We start from the raw sequence: 24,192 nt of genomic DNA, 5'->3' as shown, positions 1-24,192 counted from the left end.
GTTACCGTTCCCAATTGTAGTCCGCGTGGATCGTAAAGTATGAAAAAGTTCAAAAAATGAAAAAGAAAGTGTGAAAAACTCATGTCGACCTTTTGTCACGTCGACAGAGTCTCTGTCGACCAATAGTGGTCGACCTAAGTCTTGTCGACCTAGAGACCAAATCCCCCTTGGATTAGTGGTCCAGGACCAATTCAAATTATTTATGGTAAACGTAATAGGCAAACCCAGTGCTGGTGGCTGTCATTTACAAAATATTTGGACAAACAGAAGTAAATCTTTTCCCTCACCACACAACTGAACCTGATGGCCCATACACACGGTGAGATTCGGGCTATGCCCGATTCTCACTATGCGACAGGGGCTAGGTCGGCACATAGTCAGTATCGCAAGCACACTCAGTATGTGCTTGCGATACTCACTATGTGCGATTTTGGCTAAGTGTCAATTTTGACTATTTCTTCCATAGAGATAGTCAAAATTGACTTGCCTGCACAGTCTATTTTTGCGATGCCGACCGCGCATCGGCATCAAATCAGGATCGCAAGGTGACTTTCAGCCTTGCGATCTTCACTAACTTTTCTTATGATTTTGACTATATAGTCAAAATCGTAAGAAAAAAATCTCACTGTGTGTACACACCATAAGGATGACATATAAACACAATTTACTTGATTTAATATTTCTTTCTAAATTTCGTAATAATAAACTTTTGGCCTAGGGGTGCCCTGAAAAAATTTCTGATACTCAAGGGTGCTGTGATTCAAAATAATTTGGGAACCACTGCCTTAGACAATGCTGCTCGAGAAGTACTGTAATTGAAGAGTCTCTGTCATGGATGTACCTAAGAATACAGGAACAAATTGCAAACTCACTCTTGCAACCATGCCAGACACAATTATAAGTAAGCAGGGCAGGCTAACATTTTTATACATAACTTCATTAATGCACAAGCATCACCATAAAACAATTGCTTTAGCAAGCTGGGTGTTTCTTAATTACCCAAGTGTTTACATTTTTATCTACTACCTGTTATTTTCTTTTTTTTATTGGTATTAAATTTGTGAAAATTGATCTAAAGTCAATATTGCATTTCAGGGGCTATCACACACATGTACTAAGGGATGTTTTTTATTTTTATTTTTTGGGGGGGGGTCTTTATATATTCATTTTTAAATGTTACTACATGTGTGTTTTAGCCCCAGAAACACAATATAGATTTAGATCAATTTTCATCAATTGAAATAGATAAAAATCTATGAAAAATCAACCTTTAGTATGTATACCCCCAAAGTTTTTTAATCCCTCTGCCTTTGCATTGAGATGTGTCCTCACACTTTGCCTCAATAAGCCACTTAACAGGAGATGCCTGGTGCGAGTGAGCCCACAGGTCCCATGCCACTCCGTTAGCGTTGGGTGTCTTTATTTGCAGAAAATGCAAATTATTCACATTACTATGTGAACAGGACGCACAAGCAGACTCTGCTGATTAAAAGGCTATGCAGCATGCCTATATTCTGTGTGCGAATGCGGGCGGCATACGAAGTGCTACGTTACAGTGTTTTCTAGGAAAGTCATAGGAATAGGTGTTTCACCCTACATCATTTCCATGTAGAACTATTTAGTCACAATAGGGGCCATTTTATAAGATGGGTATACCACTCTTGGGTGTGTGGTCGCATCCAGATATACACACACCTTGGGTGGCTGAACGCACTCAGCTAAACACTTAGAGCCAGATTCAATTGTGTGTGTCCCCTCCCGCCCACAATCACGCCCGCTGGCAGCTATTCAAATGTTGCTGCCAATGGGCATGACAACATCATTTCAGCTCACTATCCCTGGGGGTAGCGAGCAGAAATGCGTGTAAAGAGACCCATTTGGGCAACCAAACTGGTCTTTTCATGCTCAAACGAATTACTTTAGTCGGGTTCAGGTGCTTTGCACACCTAAACCAGAGCATTTTGGGCGCAATCAGCGGGGACATTTGAATATCACCCTGCGATCTCCTGTCACTTTAGACGGAAGATCGGGGGTGCGATAACATTTGAATTACCCCCTAAGGGTGGTATATCAGAGCTTGTTTGCACATCCAGGAGTGGAAAGATATCATATATCTTCTACATATTACAACATTATTGCATTTAGTATCCAGACTCTGCAATCTTGCTCTCTCATCTCAGGTAAAAATCAATCCACTCCATGGCCCCAGGTGTAGTATGAAATAAGTGTTTGCTTCCCCCAATCTAGAAGAGTTTATCAAATTCCAGAACTATCCACATAACCACTGTAAGCTAATTTACTAATTAGCTCTCCTATACAAAGTCCACACATAACTTTACATATTTTCTTACTACACTTACAGTACATCCCACTGACCTCAGGCCAATATTTCTGTATGACCGGCCATGGAGGCCACCAAGAACATCTGCAATCTGGCTGGCCCAATATACTATATGTAGCACTTCTTGTGTATCAATGCCTATTTCCCTACAGATTGTAAGGTTGTGAGCAGGTCCCTCTTACCTCTTTGTATGATACTAGTGATTAGTGATGTTTTATTCCCAATTGTGAAGTGTAACAAAATATGGTGGCACTATATAAGTAACCGTTACTTGTAAAAAATGAGTACAACCAGAACTACAATAGGGGTCTCTTCCAACTGCTGCACATGGCAGAGGTAGGCCAAAGAGCTGTGGGTCTGTTAATGGATATAGTGAAATATTTGTACCTTCTGCATCAGATAAAAGGTTCTGCATTAGAGAGTGGGTACAGAGTGTATATCCACACATCCATTTAGAGACAAAAGGCATTTCAACATGCATTCAGCTATGCATCAGTAGCATATGTGCCAGGATTAGGTCATTTGTACATCACCTAACCCTAACATAAGGAAGGGATATGGCTACTGGGAGGCATATATGAATCTTTATGCAGGACTGCCTCGGTTGACAATATTGAGAAACCTCACTATACTTGGACTGCATCTGCACACCCCTTCCTTACCCATTCCCACCTTTCCAAGCGTAATGTAGCAAGAGATCTAAATATACACACATGCATATGCTATTATGATGGCCATGCAGAGTACAAATTGCAGTATTTGTACCTCCGCAAACAGGCACATGCCCAGTTCAACATTAGCCCCAGTCTCTGGTTCACCTGCTAAGGTTTTAGTAGAACATAAGTGCTACTAATCCCCCCCTTCCCACGACCAAACAAAATATCAACATAATCAAAGGCTCTATTTTTCAAAGATGACATTTTGGGAAACATACCCTATAACTTGTGGCTAGCTAAATTGCTAAAATTGTAATTGTCAAAAAATTTAAACAATTTTTGTGGAACACCAGAGTTAACAATCACATGCATAACTATAGATACAAAATCCATTTGTTTCAGAAACTTACAATGACAAGTTGATTCTAGATAGTTTAAACATTTACCAATGAGAAGTGTCGTTATGTTGGCAGCTTATATCACAATTGGAAATAAATTATTTCTACAGAGTATTTGTATCAATAAAAAAAATATTATTTACTTTCTTGGGACGAGATTCTTTTACATTCAAATACACATTTACCTGTCTGTTGTAGAACACTCCATGTCTGATTGTCCTTCCATAACATGGCCGGACGTTCCCTTCCTGTACACAGTTGTTATCATGCCTTGTTGGGAGGCTGAACTAGAGCAGTTCAGAATCTTGTAACATTGTTCTAGATTCTACTTATGAGTCATAATTGACCACTTTTAATCCTCATTATGCTGGAAATGTATACACCAAATGACCCAGCCCAGATGACGGCTGTGGCACTGAGGAGGTTAATCTCTTGTGCTGCAGTGCTATTTTCAACTATCATATTACACGTCCTGTAAGTGACTAAGGGGGACATTTACTAAACAGTGATAAGAGCGGAGAAGTGAGCCAGTGGAGAAGTTGCCCATGGCAACCAATCAGCACTGAAGTAACATCTATTATTTGCATACTACAAAAATAAGATTTTACACTTACCGGTAAATCTATTTCTCGTAGTCTGTAGAGGTTGCTGGGACTCCGTAAGGACCATGGGGAATAGACGGGCTCCGCAGGAGACATGGGCACTTTAAGAAAGACTTTGGAGTCTGGGTGTGCACTGGCTCCTCCCTCTATGCCCCTCCTCCAGACCCCAGTTAGAGAAACTGTGCCCAGAGGAGATTGACAGTACGAGGAAAGGATTTTTGGGAATCCCAGGGCAAGATTCATACCAGCCACATCAATCATACCGTATAACTTGTGATAACTACCCAGTTAATAGTATGAACAAACAACATAGTCTCGGTCTAAACCGATGAAACTATAACACAACCCTTATGTAAGCAATAACTATATACAAGTCTTGCAGAAGAAGTCCGCACTTGGGACGGGCGCCCAGCATCCTCTACGGACTACGAGAAATAGATTTACCGGTAAGTGTAAAATCTTATTTTCTCTAACGTCCTAGAGGATGCTGGGACTCCGTAAGGACCATGGGGATTATACCAAAGCTCCCAAACGGGCGGGAGAATGCGGATGACTCTGCAGCACTGATTGAGCAAACAGGAGGTCCTCCTCAGCCAGGGTATCAAATTTATAGAACTTTGCAAAGGTGTTTGACCCCGACCAAGTAGCTGCTCGGCACAACTGTAATGCAGAGACCCCTCGGGCAGCCGCCCAAGACGAGCCCACCTTCCTAGTGGAGTGGGCCTTAACTGATTTAGGCAATGGCAATCCTGCCGTAGAATGCTCCTGCTGAATCGTGTTACAGATCCAGCGAGCAATAGTCTGCTTTAAAGCAGGCGCGCCAACTTTGTTGGCTGCATACAGAACAAACAGCGCTTCAGTTTTCCTAACCCTCGCTGTTCTGGCCACATAAATCTTCAAAGCCCTGACCACATCAAGGGCCTCGGAATCCTCCAAGTCCCGTGTAGCCACAGGCACGACAATAGGTTGATTCATATGAAAAGAAGAGACCACTTTAGGCAGAAATTGAGGACGAGTCCTCAATTCTGCCCTATCCACGTGGAAAACCAAATAGGGGCTTTTATGTGACAAAGCCGCTAATTCCGAAACACGCCTCGCAGAAGCCAAGGCCAACAACATGACCACTTTCCAAGTGAGATATTTCAACTCCACTGTTGCGAGTGGTTCAAACCAAGGCGACTTGAGGAAACTTAATACCACATTAAGATCCCACGGCGCCACCGGAGGTACAAAAGGAGGCTGAATATGCAGCACCCCCTTCACGAATGTCTGTACTTCAGGAAGAGAAGCCAATTCCTTTTGAAAGAAAATGGATAAGGCCGAAATATGGACCTTTATGGACCCTAATTTTAGGCCCAAAGTCACTCCTGTTTGCAGGAAGTAAAGCAGACGACCCAAATGGAACTCCTCCGTAGGAGCAGTCCTGGCCTCACACCAAGAAACATATTTTCGCCATATACGGTGATAATGTTTCAATGTCATGTCCTTCCTAGCCTTGATCAGGACCTGCTGCAGCAGGAAGAGGCCACGGATCTTCTGTGAGCAACTCTTGCAGATTCGGATACCAAGTCCTTCGTGGCCAATCTGGAACAATGAGGATTGTCCTTACTCTTCTTAGTCTTATTATTCTCAACACCTTGGGTATGTGAGGTAGAGGCGGGAACACATAGACCGATCTGAACACCCAAGGTGTCACTAGAGCGCCCACCGCTACCGCCTGAGGGTCTCTTGACCTGGCGCAATACCGCTTTAGCTTTTTGTTGAGAAGGGACGCCATCATGTCTATCTGAGGCAGTCCCCACCGACCCACGATCTGTGCGAAGACTTCTTGATGCAGTCCCTACTCTCCCGGATGCAGGTCGTGCCTGCTGAGGGCACTTACATGGCCTTCCGCCCAGCAAAGAATCCTGGTCGCTTCTGCCATGGCCGCTCTGCTCCTTGTGCCGCCTTGGCGGTTTACATGAGCCACTGCTGTGATATTGTCTGACTGAATCAGAACCGGTTTGTCCCGAAGCAATGCCTCCGCCTGGCGTAGGGCGTTGTATATGGCCCTCAACTCCAGGACGTTGATGTGGAGACAAGTCTCTAGATTCGACCAGAGACCTTGGAAATTTCTTCCCAGTGTGACTGCTCCCCAACCTCGGAGGCTTGCGTCCGTGGTCACCAGGATCCAGTCCTGAATCCCGGACCTGCGGCCTTCTAGGAGGTGAGCACTGTGCAGCCACCACAGGAGAGATACCCTGGCTCTGGGAGACAGGGTGATCATCTGATGCATTTGTAAATGGGACCCGGACCATTTGTCCAGTAGATCCCATTGAAAGGTACTCGCATGGAACCTTCCGAAGGGTATGGCCTCGTACGATGCCACCATCTTCCCCAGGACACGCGTGCAGTGATGCACTGAAACCTTTTTTAGCTTTAATAGGTTCCGGACCAGGGCTATGAGCTCCTGAGCCTTTTCCATCGGAAGAAAAACCTTTTTCTGGTCTGTGTCTAGAATCAGACCCAGAAAGGTCAGGCGCGTTGTAGGGACTAGCTGGGACTTCGGTATATTGAGAATCCTGCCGTGCCCCTGCAACATCCTTACTGACAGCGACACGCTGTCCAGCAACTTCTCCCGAGATCTCGCCTTTATGAGGAGATCGTCCAAGTATGGGATAATTGTGACACCCTGCTTACGCAGGAGCACCATCATTTCCGCCATTACCTTGGTGAAAATTCTCGGGGCTGTGGCAAGCCCAAACGCCAATGTCTGAAATTGGTAATGACAGTCCTGTACTGCAAATCTCAGGAACGCCTGGTGAGGAGGGAAAATCAGAACATGAAGGTATGCATCCTTTATGTCCAGGGACACCATCCAATCCCCCCCCCCCCTCCAGGCTGGCGATGACCGCTCTGAGCGATTCCATCTTGAACTTGAACTTTTTCAAGTACAAGTTCAGGGATTTTAGATTCAAAATGGGCCTTACCGAACCGTACGGTTTCGGGACCACAAACAGGGTAGAGTAATACCCCTTGCCTTGCTGGAGAAGAGGAACTTTGACTATCACCTGTTGAAGATACAATTTTTGAATTGCAGTCAACACTAACTCCCTTTCCCACGGGGAAGCTGGCAGAGCCGATTTGAAAAACCGGCGAGGAGGCACGTCTTCGAATTCCAGCCTGTATCCCTGAGAAACAATCTCTATAGCCCAGGGATCCACCTGTGAGTGAACCCAGACCTGGCTGAAAAATCGAAGACGTGCCCCCACTTGAGCTGACTCCCCCCAGGAAGCCCCAGCGTCATGCGGTGGACTTTGCAGAAGTAGGGGAGGACTTCTGCTCCTTGGAACTAGCTGCATGCAGCTTTTTTCCCTTGCCTTTTCCTCTGGCAAGGAAGGACGTTCCCCGTACCTTCTTGCTTTTATTGGAACGAAAGGACTGCATTTGATAAGGAGGTGCCTTTTTAGTATGCTGCGGGGGGACATAAGGTAAGAAATTCGATTTACCGGCCGTAGCAGTAGAGACAAGGTCCGAGAGGTCTTCTCCAAACAACTCCTCCCCCTTGTAAGGCTCCATATGCCGCTTTGAGTCGGCATCCCCCGTCCACTGTCGGGTCCACAGGAGTCGCCTAGCAGAAATAGACATAGCATTTATTCTGGAGCTTAGTAAACAAATGTCTCTGAGCATCCCTCATATATAAAGCCGCATCTTTGATATGCTCTAGGGTCATTAGAATGGTATCCTTATCTAGGGTGTCAAGTTCCGTAGATAAGGAATCTGTCCATGCTGCGACAGCACTACACACCCAGGCCGATGCCATAGCTGGTCTAACGATAGTACCGGAATGTGTGTAAATGTGCTTCATGGTAACCTCCTGCTTACGATCAGCAGGATCCTTGAGGGTAGCAGTATCCTGGGGAGGCAGTGCCACCTTCTTGGATAAGCATGTCAGCGCCTTGTCTACCTTCGGCGAAGATTCCCATCGTATCCTGTCCTTTTGTGGAAAGGGATACGCCATAAGAATCCTTTTGGGAACTTGTAGTCTCCTATCTGGAGATTCCCAAGCCTTTTCGCACAAGTTGCTTAGTTCAAAAGAGGACGGGAAAGTGACCTCAGGCTTTTTCCCTTTATACATGTCTACCCTCGTGTCAGGGACAGGGGGTTCCTCAGTGATATGCAAAACCTCTTTAATGGCAATAATCATGTAACGAATACCTTTCGCCACCTTTGGCTGTAATTTTGCATCCTCATAGTCGACACTAGAGTCAGTATCTGTGTCGGTATCTGAGTCAGTGATATGGGATATGGTGCGTTTTTGAGACCCCAAAGGTCCTGGAGCCACAGGGACAGGCATGGGACTACCTGACTGATCCCTAGCTTCAGCCTTGTCTAATCGTTTATGCAGTAATTTACATTTGCATTCAAGACATTCCACATATCCACCCAGTCCGGTGTCGGCGTTGCCGACGGCGACCTGATCATCATGCACTCCCCCTCCTCCTCAGGTGAGCCTTCCTCGTCAAACATGTCGACACACACGTACCGACACACTTCACACACACAGGGAATATCTTTTCTGAAGACAGGTTCCCCCTGAGGCCCCTTGGAGAGACAGAGAGAGAGTATGCCAGCACACACCCCAGCGCTACATAACCCTGGAGAAAAACACAGATTGTTTACCCAGTAGCGCTGCTGAATGTATAAACGCCAATAATGTGCCCCCCCTCTACTTTAAAACCCCCTTTCACCGTGTGTAAGCAGGGGAGAGTCCGGGGAGCTTCCTCTCAGCGGTGCTGTGGAGAGAAAATGGCGCCGGTGAGTGCTGAGGGAGAAGCCTCGCCCCCTCGGCGGCGGGCTTCTGTCCCGCTCAAACTTACTAAAAAATGGCGGGGGCTCTTTTATATACATAAAATGAAAGATAGGATGGAAACCTACTGTTGGCGCAAAGTCAAAATAGCAGTGGTATTTTACCGTGATGGTCACTGTCGATGAAATCTATTAAAGGAGTCCATGAATTTTCACAATGGGTGGTCTTCGTAGGAATTAAATTCAATTCCATTTGATGACATGCGAAAAAAGAACACAAATGGTATACAAAAGTTCAGTAGAAGTTCCAAAAAGAGTTAATTTAAAGGAGGGTGACTTCTGCCCGGACTCCGTAGACTATGGTGATACGGGAAAGTGTGACGGTATCTGTAAGGGTTCACCCTGGTGTTCAAGATAAACGTGGCTCCTCACATGTGTGCTTACTTTCGTACACTTGGAAAAAGCCTATAAAGGTTTCTTTAAAGCCTCTAAGTGAAATACTCCTGGTACCAGAATAGATGTGCCCCAAATATTCACATGCAAATACTTCTGAATGATGCTCACATCCGTGCTTTCTTCAACAGACGCCGTTCTTCCATGTAACGGTTTCTTTTTTTCAGCAGGCTGAATAATCGTCCTCACTCACTTCCTGACTTCGTATTGGGCTCGGTATTAAGCACAAACACGAAGGGGTGTGTGAGGATCATATACCTTTATTATAAAAAAAAAAGATGTTATACAGCACAATCCAACAGTGAAATAGATGTTAACCCGGGATATCTCACCGCTTTCCTGCTGATAGAACTAGTTGGAGTGGTACTTCAAACCCTCACATGCTCCACCAACGCGTTTCAACTGTTTAGTCTTTATCAAGGTGCATGTGAGCCCTACCATACCCTCTATTTATACCTGGTATGGTGTATATATCCGCCCCTTCCTGGGCGGGACCCTATTATCTAATTGATTCCTTATTTCACTAAAAAGTGTCTCTTAGATATGATGACTGAATGATTTATTTAGTTATTACACTGGGCCTGCTGAAATCGGTGTGTATACTATTGAAATGATGTTACATTCTAGCGCTTTGCGTTCCAATTCATGTGGAACGCATAGTGTATCCGCCGGATTTCCGGCGGAAGCACCTGACCAGATTCAGAATGCTGTGCTTCCGCCGGCTCAGTAGCGCCCGATGCGTGCCGCGTCATACAGAACATATGACGGGGATCGGCGGCGCGACTGGTCACGTGGGATCTCGCGTCTTGTGTTTGTTCCGTCCTTTTGCGTTCCAGATAATATGGAACGCATGACGTAATGGGCTGGTATAGACGCGCTGAAAGGGTTCCTGTCTGCTTCCTGCTTTGTGCGTTCCATAACAATCGGAACGCACCTGGGGGATGATTATGAATGGAATTGCTAATAAAGGAATGAATATGGTGGTTATACTGAATTCATCTGGTTATAACCGAAAAAGTGATAATAACATTAAAATGAAAAATAATAAAAAGTCATAAAAGAAGGGGGAGTGTTCACAAATACTAAAAAGATGGGGGATACATTATGGCAGTGTATACTATACACGGTTGAGTATGCTATGTATTAACTGTTGTTAGTAGGTGCTATTGGTAGTGAGGTCCCCCAATTACTGAACTAAATATGGTATAAAAGTACAAGAGCGGTCCTTATGTCAGATGTATTGCAATCTGATGATCACCTGCAATAAGTGTCTTTATATTCGAACCTAGGGTTGTTACAAAAACCATTTGGTTTCAAAGTCCAGATTTAGACCGGCTGGATGTAAAGTGCCCATCTCAAAAATGCTTCGCATCTCTCTCTTCGCAAGTTCCTCCTCCATGTTGTTTTTCCTCCAATTCCCCTTTATGATGTGAATTCCACAAAAGGAGGTCAAATCCTTAAACTGACAATGATGATGGTCTTTGAAATGTGCTGACACTCCATGGGAGGTAACTCCTTTTTTGATGTTACGTACGTGTTCAGCCATGCGATCTTTTAATTTCCTGGTGGTCCTTCCGATATATTGTTTATTACATGAACAAGTGATGAGATACACTACATGATTGCTGTTACAAGTAATGAATTGTTGAATCTGTCTAATTTTTCCAGTCGAGGTGGAAGTGTATTCTGTAATTTTAGATGTTGAACTTTTACAGTTTCTACACATACTGCAAGTGCCACATCTATGAAAACCTTTTGTCATGATGGTGCCTGGTTTCTTCTTTTCCTGTGCCACACTTTTGACTAAGTGGGTCTTAAGATTATCTGCCCTTCTATATATGAATCTGGGTTTTTCTTTCAAGGTTCCTTTCAACATTGGATCTCGTAAAAGGATCCCCCAGTGTTTTCTAATAATGGATTCCATCTGTTTGTGTTGGCTACAGAATTTAGTGATAAAGGGTATACCTATATCATCAGACAGGTTCTCATCTCTTTTCTTAGGCTCCAAAAGGTCTCTTCTGTTACTTGTCAAGTATTCCTGAAAGGGAGTATTCACTGTCCTTGTTGTATATCCCCTGGCTAAAAGTTGTTCTTTCAGTTTAGTTCCCTGTTTCTGATAGTCTTCCAATTTGGAGCAATTCTTCCTAATTCGGTGAAATTGACTTTTGGGTACCGATGTAAGCCAGTTATTGTGATGATTGCTGGTGGATGGTATGAATGAATTGCAATCCGTAGGTTTCGTATAGGTCCGTGTATGCAATATACCTTCCTCTACGAAAATCTCAAGGTCCAAAAAGTGTACTGATGTCATACTGGTTTCAAAGGTAAGTACAATATTCTTATTGTTATTATTTAGGAATTGGCAAAACTCCTGTAATGAAGAGTCTGTGCCACGCCATATGAAAAAGATGTCATCTATGTACCGAACCCAGGTAATCAGGTCCGCCCTTACGCCGCTCCAACTGTCCATGGATTCCTGTTCCCATTTGGCCATGAACAAGTTGGCATAGCTCGGGGCGAACCTGGTACCCATAGCAGTCCCCTTTATTTGTAAATAGTAGGAACCATCATAAAAAAAGAAGTTGTTCTTCAAAATCAACTCTATTCCCTCTAGGAGAAAATCTTGGAATGGATTTAGATGGGTCTCTTCTGATATGAAATGTGACACCGAATCCAAACCGTCTAGGTGTTTGATAATGGTGTACAGGGATGATACATCTGCTGTCACTAAATGGTAATCTGATTTCCACTCCAGGATTTCTAATTTCTTTATAAGGTCTGTGGAGTCCTTGAGGTACATGTATATAGACTTTTGCCATAGGAGAGGTGTTATATTGCTGCCCAGGGCGCCCTGCCCTGCGCCCTTACAGTGACCGGAGTGTGTGAGGTGTATGGGAGCAATGACGCACAGCTGCGGTGCTGTGCATTACCTCAGTGAAGCACCGAAGGCTTCTGCCGCCTGAGACGTCTTCGTTTCTTCTGGCTCTGTGAGGAGAACGGCGGCGTGGCTCTGGGGTGAACGCCCAGGACGAACCTGTGTTCACTCCCTCTGGAGCTAATGGTGTCCAGTAGCCGAGGAAGCAGAGCCCATCATTTAAGTAGGTCTGCTCCTCTCTCCTCAGTCCCACGATGCAGGGAGCCTGTTGCCAGCAGTGCTCCCTGAAAAAGAGAAAAAATCCTAACAAAAATGCTTTCTAAGCAGGAAACTCAGGAGAGCTCCCTGCAGTGCACCCATTCTCCTCTGGGCACAGTCTATAACTGGGGTCTGGAGGAGGGGCATAGAGGGAGGAGCCAGTGCACACCCAGAGTCCACTGTCTTTCTTAAAGTGCCCATGTCTCCTGCGGAGCCCGTCTATTCCCCATGGTCCTTACGGAGTCCCAGCATCCTCTGAGCTGCTGATTGGTTGATGGGGCAACTTCTCCACTGGCTCACTTCTCCGCTCTTATCACTGCTTAGTAAATGTCCCCTAAGGGGTATATTCAATTAGTGTCAAAAACTGCCGTCAGTCGAAAAGACGGTAGTTTTGACTTTTTAAGGTCGAATAGTGATTCGACGTATTCAGTCCCAGCAGTTTTTATTCGACAAGTCGTGGAATTCGACTTGTCGAATAGTATATGAATCGGCGGTATAGCTGCCGATTCACGTACTTTCGAGTGAAACGGGGCCAAATTCAACAGGATTTGGCCCCGTTTCCGACCATCTCAGTCCAACATAAAAAAATGTCGGACTGAGATGTGGGACCTAGAGGATGAGAGTCACGGGGAGACAGGGGACAGCTGCGGGCAGATGGGGGACAGCAGCGCTACAGCAGGATGTCTCACAGCCGCGCCGTTCACGGCAGTGCCCACCCTGCTCCAGCAAGTGAGGTCACGCTTGCTGGAGCCGGGTGGACACTGCCGTGAGGTCGGGCGGCTGTGAGACATCCTTCTGCAGCGCTACTGTAGCACTGCTCTTCTCCGTCTGCCCGCGGCTGTCCCCTCGGCTCCACCCCCGCCCCCCATCCCCCTCATCCTTCTCCTCCTCTGGGTCCCTCATCTCAATTCGACTTTTTAAAAGGCAAATTGAGATGAGACTGAATAGGGGTTGTCGGATCCATTCCGACAAATGCATGTCGGAATGGATCCAACCCTTATTGAATAAAACCCTTAATGTAAATTTAAGAATTCCGTGTACCTTGCAGAGCTGGAGAATTATGGAAATGCATGTGTAAATGCAGGGACGATGCTCTTATGAGAAATGTATAAGGTGTTTTGTTGCAAAAGGCTTCGACATTTGAAAACAAATTGCTCTATCATTCTCATATAGGAAGTGATGTTAACTATCCTCCCCAAGTGTGAAATAGTCAAGACTTCTTTAAAATCAATGCCCTTCAGGGGGTATTCTTGTGTGTCTCTATTACCCCATTCACACCGCACAAATAACCTGTTATCGACACGGTATATTGCCATGTCAAAGCGGGTTGCTGTGCGGTGTGAAAGGGGTCACTGCCGAATTCTCAGGTCGCCAGACCGGGTAATTCAACCCAGGAATAAAGAAGGGTTATTCCCGGATTATTACCGGGTCAGGTGCAGTTTACCGGGACCCGTTCACAGTATTGGCAGAGGCGGCCTGGAGATGATCTCATCTCCCAGTGCCACCTCCACCCCACCTCCGCGATCTCCGACCCCAATGGCAACCCAACCCGGCATATCGCTGGGTCGGGAAGCCAGTGTGTAAGGGTCCAATGCCGGGTCGCACCCGGGAAGGACCAGTTTCCAATTCGCGGGTGCGACCCGGCATTGCGATGTGAAAGGGGTACTAGTAAAACAGAGACACACAAGAAAAAAAGAAAAAAAAACTGTTTATTTTCAGGAATTTCCTTTACATTTATGACAGTTATTTGCTAAATTAGATTGTGATTTAGAAGAAAAAAAACATCATGGAAAACATGAATTGTTAAGGTGCTCACACACGGCACAATATTTTAAACAATGTGGGCATTTCCAATTGCACGGACGGGGCGTTCGTCACCTTCTCAGATCCCTTCAACATGCAGAAGTATCTGAGGAGGTGGCGAACGACACCATGCTGCCACGTGCAGCATGGCCCGCATCCACCCCTGACCCCAACCCCCCTTAACTCCGTCGACAGCGTGTGTGCACTTGCCAATGCCAGCACCCCACCGGGTCCCTGGTGGTTCAGTGCGTTGGGGCCTTTAATGCTCCTTGAGTACAGAGTTTGGAACCACTGTTCTAAGATATGTGTGAAGTATGGCCACAGAGAGAACTCCATGAGCACCAGTGCAGGGCAAAACTTCTTCATCCTTGAAAAGCAAAATGCTTATACAGGATTCAGGTGTTCGGGTGTTGTATGATAGGTCGACATTCATTGTGTAGACACTGATGAGATGTCAACATAATAGAATATCGATATATCTTCCCCCGTTGGCCTAGTGATGACTTACCTTCTATTAACGGATGCAGTGATGTCTGTTGGGTACTCCTCCCTAGAAGCCTAAACCTAACCCTCTCCCTAGGGCCTAAGCCTAAATCTCCCACCCTGCAAGCTAACCCTAATGTCAACATTCTGACAACGTCGACGTTGCCTGTTGTAATTTTAACAATGCAGACATTGTTATTGTTAACCTACTGACTGCATCCCTAGGTGTACATATAGAAAGGCTAGGGATTATTTTATAAGTAGGCAAGGTACAGCAAAGCATCAATCCACATACATATAATGTGGAACCACATTGCCTTCCCAATATAACAAAGAGTAGTTACTGTAAGTTCAGGGGCTCTTTCAGACGGCAACACAGAAAACCTATATAAATGTACTTAGGACATATGTAGAGCAACACTCAGAATGACATGCTGTACAAGGTAAAACACAGAGGGGCTGATGAGTTCAGTGTAAGTTTGTTAGCGAAACAGAGCTGGCGTGTTTTGTCCTGGTCATGCTGTGCTATATATGCATGCACAGGGGATACAGAATTATACGCATTTCAAATGTACTAAATAACTGGACTATGCACAGTTGGATGTACAAAGTATAGATTAGTGCAAGGCTTGGAAGATATAGAGGTGGCTGTTTACAGTGAGTCATTGCCAATTTATTGAGGTGTACTGTGAGAATGTCACGTCACCGAAACAGATTTGGGTTTGGTGCACGTGCTTGGCCGGCAGGATCGCCAGTCATCTTGAACATCTGCCCTGCAGTTATCAAAGGCAGTGCACCAAACCTGTTTCCATGGCATGACGTTATCACTGTACAAGTTGGGGATGAATTTCAGCTGTTTACGTGCTCTTTAGATGCAGAAATCTGATCACACTAAGCACCTCAATGTCTGACCATGTTTCCACCACCTCTGCCATCTTACAATGGATGTTGGTAGAGTATGATTGATATAAGGCACAGTCAACTGTCCCGTGAGGGAAAGCAGTAATCTGCCTGCTCTGGCCAGGTGGGAAAGAAGAATGAAATAGAGAACATTACAGAAGTGAGAGCTCTTGCTAAATTTGTACTTACTGAACTATCCTCATAAAATGAATCTATGACATATTTTTTATCTCCGATAATGTATTTGTTCTATTCTATAATTTAGAGTACATTGAAACGAACAGGGTAATAGAAGCTGGAAAAATGCGGGTGTTCCATAACATTTGACTAGAACTGTATTAACAGCCAACAACATGGAGCTATAAACTCAAATAGGCCACAACTGAGACCTGAACTAATAAACCAGATATTGGACTGACCAGAAAGTGCGTAGAGAAGGACTACACAGATATTTCAGATTTCTTTATTACATTATATAAGATAATTTTTTTATTATTACATAGCGTAACTGCATGTGGTACAATGAAAAGTATTGCAAAGTATTTTTTCTTGGCATGTGTACTGTTTCTGAAGCAGAGGCGTAGCTAGGGTTTTTGGAGCCTAGGGCAAGTTGGAAAATGGCGGCAAAAAAAATGGGCGTGGCCACGAACCAGAAGGGGTGTGGCCGCTGAAAATGGCCCACAGTGCCAGTTACATTGCCCCACAGTGCCAGATACATTGCCCCACAGTGCCAGATACATGCCCCACAGTGCCAGTTACATTGCCCCACAGTGCCAGATACATGCCCCACAGTGCCAGATACATGCCCCACAGTGCCAGATGCAGCGCCTCTCCTTCCCCTCACCGTTTCCGGTCTCCGGCGGCTGTGTGGCGCCGGTTCACCAGCCAATCAGAGTTCACGGACCGGCAGCCATTCAGGAGCCGGTCCGCAAGCTCTGATTGGCTAACGCCGGAGACAGGACACACGCAGCGCTGCTGGCAGGCAGCGCTGTTAGTGTTCTGGCGGCGGTGAGGGGAGGGAGAGACGCTGCGCTCTCCCACCCCTCACATTTCGGCGTGATGGGGGCGAGTGGGGCATGATGCCCTGGCCGCCAGCGGCGCCCCCCTCTCCTGGGCCTGCCAAGGCGCCCAGGGCACGTGCCCCACTCGCCCTACCCTTATTACGCCTCTGTTCTGAAGTAATAATGCATTCTGGATTACAATCAACTATGTTCTCAAATTAAAAAACAAAACAAAAAAACTGCCAAAGAAGAGATCTGCAGCACAGCACATTAGGAGATTACGTGATCCACAGCAATCATCATCTGTATTAGGTTCTTCTAGTGGCTACAGAGGCTCAGCTGCAGATCTTTGGGTACAGAACGTCAACTGACACAGTTTTTCCTGTGCTAATACCCAAGAAAGTTACATGCCTGCCAGAAAGTAAAATCAAATTACACACAAGTATTTGACACTGCACTTAAGGATCTGTAAAGTAAAACTTTGACAGTTTGTCAAAGTCGTATCCAAACTGTTGAACATCACATCTGAACACTCTGGGAAACGCACTGCAGTTGTCAGTACACTAGTATAGAGCAGTTTTGTGTTTCAAAAATAAAAAGTATGTTTGTTTTTTATCAACTGAAACCATTAACGTGACCGACAAAGGTCATGGTGCCATGACTATAATTCACAGTAACTGCACTAAAGATCAGTGGACCAGGCATGGAGATCTAAATATTGATTACATAAGAAGATCATTGTATATGCAGAGGTGTCCAGGAAGAAGGCGGCATGAATATAACTTCTGTAATACGAGTATGGTATGAATGCAGTACTTACAAGGCCAAACACTAAATGCCTCTTCTGCAAGATATCACTGCTTACTATAACTAAACTAATCACAGGAAAAGGAATGTAGCAAGGCCAAATCTGATTTGCTATTAAAGGACACTGTCAATTCAATAACTTCGGATAACACACAAGCTTCTCTGTATTAGACAAAAATATGATTTTACTTACCGGTAGATCTATTTCTCGTAGTCCGTAGTGGATGCTGGGGACTCCGTAAGGACCATGGGGATAGACGGGCTCCGCAGGAGACATGGGCACTTTAAGAAAGAATTTAGGTTCTGGAGTGCACTGGCTCCTCCCTCTATGTCCCTCCTCCAGACCTCAGTTAGAGAAACTGTGCCCAGAAGAGCTGACAGTACAAGGAAAGGATTTTGGTAATCCAGGCAAGATTCATACCAGCCACACCAATCACACCGTATAACATGTGAAAACAACCAGTTAACAGCATGACAAACGACAGAACATCAGGTCAAACCCTGATGCAACCATAACATAACCCTTATTGAAGCAATAACTATATACAAGCATTGCAGAAGAAGTCCGCACTTGGAACGGGCGCCGAGCATCCACTACGGACTACGAGAAATAGATTTACCGGTAAGTAAAATCTTATTTTCTCTAACGTCCTAGTGGATGCTGGGGACTCCGTAAGGATCATGGGGATTATACCAAAGCTCCCAAACGGGTGGAAGAGTGCGGATGACTCTGCAGCACCGATTGAGCAAACAAGAGGTTCTCCTCAGCCAGGGTATCAAACTTGTAGAACTTTGCAAAAGTGTTTGAACCTGACCAAGTAGCCGCTCGGCAAAGTTGTAATGCCGAGACCCCTCGGGCAGCCGCCCAAGAAGAGCCCACCTTCCTAGTGGAATGGGCCTTAACTGATTTCGGCAGCGGCAATCCAGCCGCAGAATGAGCCTGCTGAATCGTGTTACAGATCCAGCGAGCAATAGTTTGCTTTGAAGCAGGAGCACCAAGCTTGTTGGATGCATACAGGATAAACAACGACTCTGTTTTCCTGACCCTAGCCGTTCTGGCTACATAAACCTTCAAAGCCCTGACCACATCAAGCAACTCGGAATCCTCCAAGTCAGTAGTAGCCACAGGCACCACAATAGGTTGGTTTATATGAAAAGATGAAACCACTTTCGGCAGAAATTGTGGACGGGTCCTCAATTCTGCTCTATCCGCATGGAAAACCAGATAGGGGCTTTTATGTGACAAAGCCGCCAACTCTGACACACGCCTAGCCGAAGCCAAGGCTAATAGCATGACCACCTTCCACGTGAGATATTTCAACTCCACCGTTTTAAGTGGTTCAAACCAGTGGGATTTCAGGAAACTCAACACCACGTTAAGATCCCAAGGTGCCACTGGAGGCACAAAAGGAGGCTGAATACGCAGCACTCCCTTTACAAACGTGTGAACTTCAGGTAGAGAAGCCAACTCCTTTTGAAAGAAAATGGATAGGGTCGAAATCTGGACGTTAATGGAACCCAATTTTAGGCCCAAATTCACTCCGGACTGTAGGAAGTGAAGGAAACGGCCCAGCTGGAATTCCTCCGTACGAGCATTCCTGGCCTCACACCAAGCAACATATTTTCGCCATATACGGTGATAATGTTGAGCTGTCACGTCTTTCCTAGCCTTTATCAGCGTAATAATGACCTCATCCGGAATGCCTTTCTCTGCTAGGATCCGGCGTTCAACCGCCATTCCGTCAAACGCAGCCGCGGTAAGTCTTGGAACAGACAGGGCCCCTGTTGCAACAAGTCCTGTCTTAGAGGAAGAGGCCACGGGTCCTCTGTGAGCATTTCTTGCAGATCTGGATACCAAGTCCTTCGTGGACAATCTGGAACAGTGAGGATTGTTCTCACTCCTCTTTTTCTTATTATCCTCAGCACTTTGGGTATGAGAGGAAGAGGAGGAAATACATAGACCGACTGGAACGCCCACGGTGTGACCAGGGCGTCCACAGCTATCGCCTGAGGGTCTCTTGACCTGGCGCAATACCTCTGTAGCTTTTTGTTGAGGCGGGATGCCATCATGTCCACCTGTGGCAGTTCCCACCGACTTGTAATCTGTGCGAAGACTTCCTGATGAAGTCCCCACTCTCCCGGGTGGAGGTCATGTCTGCTGAGGAAGTCTGCTTCCCAGTTGTCCACTCCCAGGATGAACACTGCTGACAGTGCGCTTACGTGATTTTCCGCCCAGCTAAGAATTCTGGTGGCTTCCGCAATCGCCACCCTGCTCCTTGTGCCGCCTTGTCGGTTTACATGAGCCACTGCGGTGATGTTGTCTGACTTAATCAGAACCGGTTGGTCACGAAGCAGGGTCTCCGCTTGACGTAGGGCGTTGTATATGGCCCTCAGTTCCAGGATGTTGATGTGAAGGCAAGTCTCTTGACTTGACCACAGACCTTGGAAATTTATTCCCTGTGTGACTGCTCCCAAACCTCAGAGGCTTGCGTCCGTGGACACCAGGACCCAGTCCTGAATGCCGAATCTGCGGCCCTCGAGAAGGTGAGCACTCTGCAGCCACCACAAGAGTGACACCCTGGCCCTGGGGGATAGGGTGATTAACTGATGCATCTGAAGATGTGATCCGGACCACTTGTCCAGTAAGTCCCATTGAAAGGTCCTCGCATGGAACCTGCCGAAGGGAATGGCCTCGTATGATGCCACCATCTTTCCCAGGACTCAAGTGCAGTGATGTACTGACACCTGTTTTGGTTTTAATAGGTTCCGGACCAGTGTCATGAGTTCCTGAGCTCTCTCAATCGGGAGATAAACCCTTTTCTGGTCTGTGTCTAGAATCATGCCCAGGAAAGGCAGACGAGTCGTAGGAACCAACTGCGACTTTGGAATATTCAGAATCCAGCCGTGTTGCCGTAACACTTCCAGAGAAAGTGCGACGCTGTTCAGCAACTGCTCTCTTGATCTTGCTTTTATGAGGAGATCGTCCAAGTACGGGATAATGGTGACCCCTTGCTTCCGCAGGAGTACCATCATTTCCGCCATTACTTTGGTAAATATTCTCGGTGCCGTGGAGAGACCAAACGGCAACGTCTGAAATTGGTAATGACAATCCTGTACCACAAATCTGAGGAACGCCTGATGAGGTGGATAAATGGGGACATGAAGATATGCATCCTTTATGTCCAGAGACACCATAAAATCCCCCCCTTCTAGGCTTGCGATGACCGCTCTCAGCGATTCCATCTTGAACTTGAACCTTTTCAGGTATATGTTCAGGGATTTTAAATTCAATATGGGTCTGACCGAACCGTCCGGTTTCGGGACTACAAACATGGTCGAATAATAACACCTTCCCTGTTGAAGGAGGGGAACCTTGACCACCACCTGTTGAAGATACAATTTGTGAATTGCAGTTAACACTATTTCCCTCTCGTGGGGGGAAGCTGGTAGGGCCGGTTTGAGGTATCGTGAGGGGGCATCTCTTCGAATTCCAGCTTGTATCCCTGAGAAACAATTTCTATCGCCCAGGGATCCACCTGGGAGTGAACCCACTTGTGGCTGAAATTTTGTAGACGTGCCCCCACCGGGCCTAGCTCCGCCTGTGGAGCCCCAGCGTCATGCGGTGGATTTTGTAGAGGCCGGGGAGGACTTCTGTTCCTGGGAACTAGCTGTGTTGTGCAGCTTCTTACCTCTGCCCCTGCCTCTGGCAAGAAAGGACGCACCTCGGACTTTCTTGTTTCTTTGTGATCGAAAGGACTGCATTTGATAATACGGTGCTCTCTTAGGCTGTGAGGAAATAAAAGGCAAAAAATTTGACTTTCCAGCTGTAGCTGTGGAGACCCTCCCCAAACAATTCCTCACCCTTGTAAGGTAAAACCTCCATATGCCTTTTTGAGTCGGCATCACCTGTCCATTGCCGAGTCCACAGGACCCTTCTGGCAGAAATTGACATAGCATTTATTCTAGAACCCAGTAGACTAATGTCTCTTTGAGCATCTCTCATATATAGGACAGCGTCTTTAATATGCCCCAGGGTCAACAATACAGTATCCTTGTCTAAGGTATCAATTTCCTCAGATAAGGTATCCGTCCATGCTGCTACAGCACTACACACCCAGGCCGACGCGATTGCCGGCCTCAGTAAGGTACCTGAATGTGTATAAATGGACTTCAGGGTAACCTCCTGTTTGCGATCTGCAGCATCTTTGAGGGTAGCCGTATCCTGTGACGGCAGGGCTACCTTCTTGGATAAGCGTGTTAAAGCTTTGTCCACTCTAGGGGAGGATTCCCAGTGTAACCTGTCCGTTGGCGGGAAAGGATACGCCATAAGAATCCTTTTGGAAATCTGCAGTTTTCTATCTGGAGATTCCCAAACCTTTTCACATAACTCATTTAGCTCGTGTGAGGGGGGGGGAGGGTTACCTCCGGCTTCTTTTCCCCATACATATGTACCCTCTTGTCAGGGACTGGGGTTTCCTCTGTGATGTGCAACACATCCTTAATTGCTATAATCATATAACGGATGGATTTAGCCAATTTTGGCTGTAACTTTGCATCCTCGTAATCGACACTGGAGTCAGAATCCATGTCGGTATCTGTGCCAACAGTTTGGGATAGTGGGCGCTTCTGAGACCCTGACGGCCTCTGCGACATAGGATCAGGCACGGGTTGGGACCCTTACTGTCCCGAGGCTTCAGCTTTTTCTAACTTTTTATGCAAGGAATTAACATTATCATTTAAAACCTTCCACATATCCATCCAATCAGGTGTCGGCGCCGTCGGCGGAGACACCACATTCATTTGCTCCCGCTCTGCTTCCACATAGCCTTCCTCATCAGACATGTCGACACACGCATACCGACACACCACACACACAGGGAATGCCCTCTCTGAAGACACTTCCCCCACAAGGCCCTTTGGAGAGACAGAGAGAGAGTATGCCAGCACACACCCCAGCGCTATAACCCAGGAATAACACAGTAACTTAATGTTAACCCAGTAGCTGCTGTTCATATTGCTTTTTGCGCCTAATTATGTGCCCCCCCCTCTCTTTTTACCCTCTTCTACCGTGTATCTGCAGGGGAGAGCCTGAGCTTCCTCTCAGCGGAGCTGTGGAGAAAAAATGGCGCTGGTGAGTGCTGAGGAAGAAGCCCCGCCCCCTCGGCTGCGGGCTTCTGTCCCGCTTAAATATGCAATTTTTTGGCGGGGGCTCATACATACATACAGTGCCCAGCTGTATATATGCTTAACTTTGACAAAAGAGGTCCCAAATGCTGCCCAGGGCGCCGCAGCCCCCCCCCTCTCTTTTTACCCTCTTCTACCGTGTATCTGCAGGGGAGAGCCTGGGGGGCTTCCTCTCAGCGAAGCTGTGGAGAAAAAATGGCGCTGGTGAGTGCTGAGGAAGAAGCCCCGCCCCCTCGGCTGCGGGCTTCTGTCCCGCTTAAATATGCAATTTTTTGGCGGGGGCTCATACATACATACAGTGCCCAGCTGTATATATGCTTAACTTTGACAAAAGAGGTCCCAAATGCTGCCCAGGGGCATAGTGGGAGGAGCCAGTGCACACCAGAACCTAAATTCTTTCTTAAAGTGCCCATGTCTCCTGCGGAGCCAGTCTATCCCCATGGTCCTTACGGAGTCCCCAGCATCCACTAGGACGTTAGAGAAATAATAATTTTATGGAGGACGAACAGACCAGGAGTATTTCCTTTTATTGCTAACTGGTGCGCAGGAATTCTCCTAATGGGGCTGAAGGTGCTTATTCCAATATGGATTCATCTCTAATAGTTATCTTAATCTATGCCACTAATCTACAGCATCTATGGGTTCTTTACCTGAACCTTTATATCATATATCAGCACCCAATAAATTCAGGACAGGACATTTGTTTTCACACAGAGGTCCAAATCCATGTGAATAGTGGATATAGCCGTTTTTAGTTAATTTGACCATCATGCAGATACATCTATTGACTTGCTTAATTTAAAACGTTTGAGGTGCTATGTTAACTTGATTTGCCATATAGGGGGATATCCCATTAGCCCCGGTAAAACATCGGGTGCGAATAAATGAGATTTATATACACTGGGCTCCACAAGGATTAACATCGGGGTGTAGAGTAGGATCTTGATCCGAGGCACCAACAGGCTCAAAGCTTTGACTGTTCCCAAGATGCACAGCGCCGTCTCCTCTATAACCCCGCCTCCGTACACAGGAGCTCAGTTTTGTTAACCAGCCCAATGCAGTAGCAGGTACTAGAGACGACAATCACTCGTAGCCAATTACACCACACACTCACCACAGGAAAGGGTGTCAGCGGCAATGCCACACCAACGCGCAGAAGCTAAGTGCGTCAGGGTGGGCACCTTGTGGAGCTCAGTGTACCTTGCAGAAAGGGATTTAACAACGGTAAGTTCTTACCATAAACACGTTTTCTGCTGCGGGGTACACTGGGCTCCACCAGGATTAACATCGGTGATGTCCTAAAGCAGTTCCTTATGGTGGGGGACGCACTGTAGCGGGCACAAGAACTCAGGCTCCAAAGGAAGCTTCCTGGGAGGCAGAAGTATCAAAGGCATAGAACCTTATAAACGTGTTTCCTGAGGACCACGTAGCCGCCTTGCACAATTGTTCAAGGGTCGCACCACGGTGGGCCGCCCAAGAAGGTCCAACCGACCGAGTAGAATGGGCTTTGATGGTAGCAGGAGCTGGACGACCAGCCTGTACAGGACGACCAGCCTGTACATGTGCAATCACCATTCTAATCCATCTGGCCAAGGTCTGCTTATTAGCAGGCCAGTCACGTTTATGAAAACCCAAAAAACAGA

At 46.4% G+C, this 24,192-nt stretch overlaps 1 protein-coding gene across 3 annotated transcripts in view; it reads right to left on the bottom strand.

The window, feature by feature from the left end:
- The window catches only part of AGTPBP1 (ATP/GTP binding carboxypeptidase 1), a 455,468-nt gene that overhangs the window by 332,038 nt on the left and 99,238 nt on the right, over window positions 1-24,192 (bottom strand). The window lies entirely within an intron of this gene.

Source organism: Pseudophryne corroboree, chromosome 1 (genome assembly GCF_028390025.1).
Source record: "Pseudophryne corroboree isolate aPseCor3 chromosome 1, aPseCor3.hap2, whole genome shotgun sequence".
NCBI classification, from domain to species: Eukaryota; Metazoa; Chordata; class Amphibia; order Anura; family Myobatrachidae; genus Pseudophryne; species Pseudophryne corroboree.
Note: the sequence above shows the minus strand (reverse complement) of the source record. Positions and strands in the feature narration are given on the sequence as shown.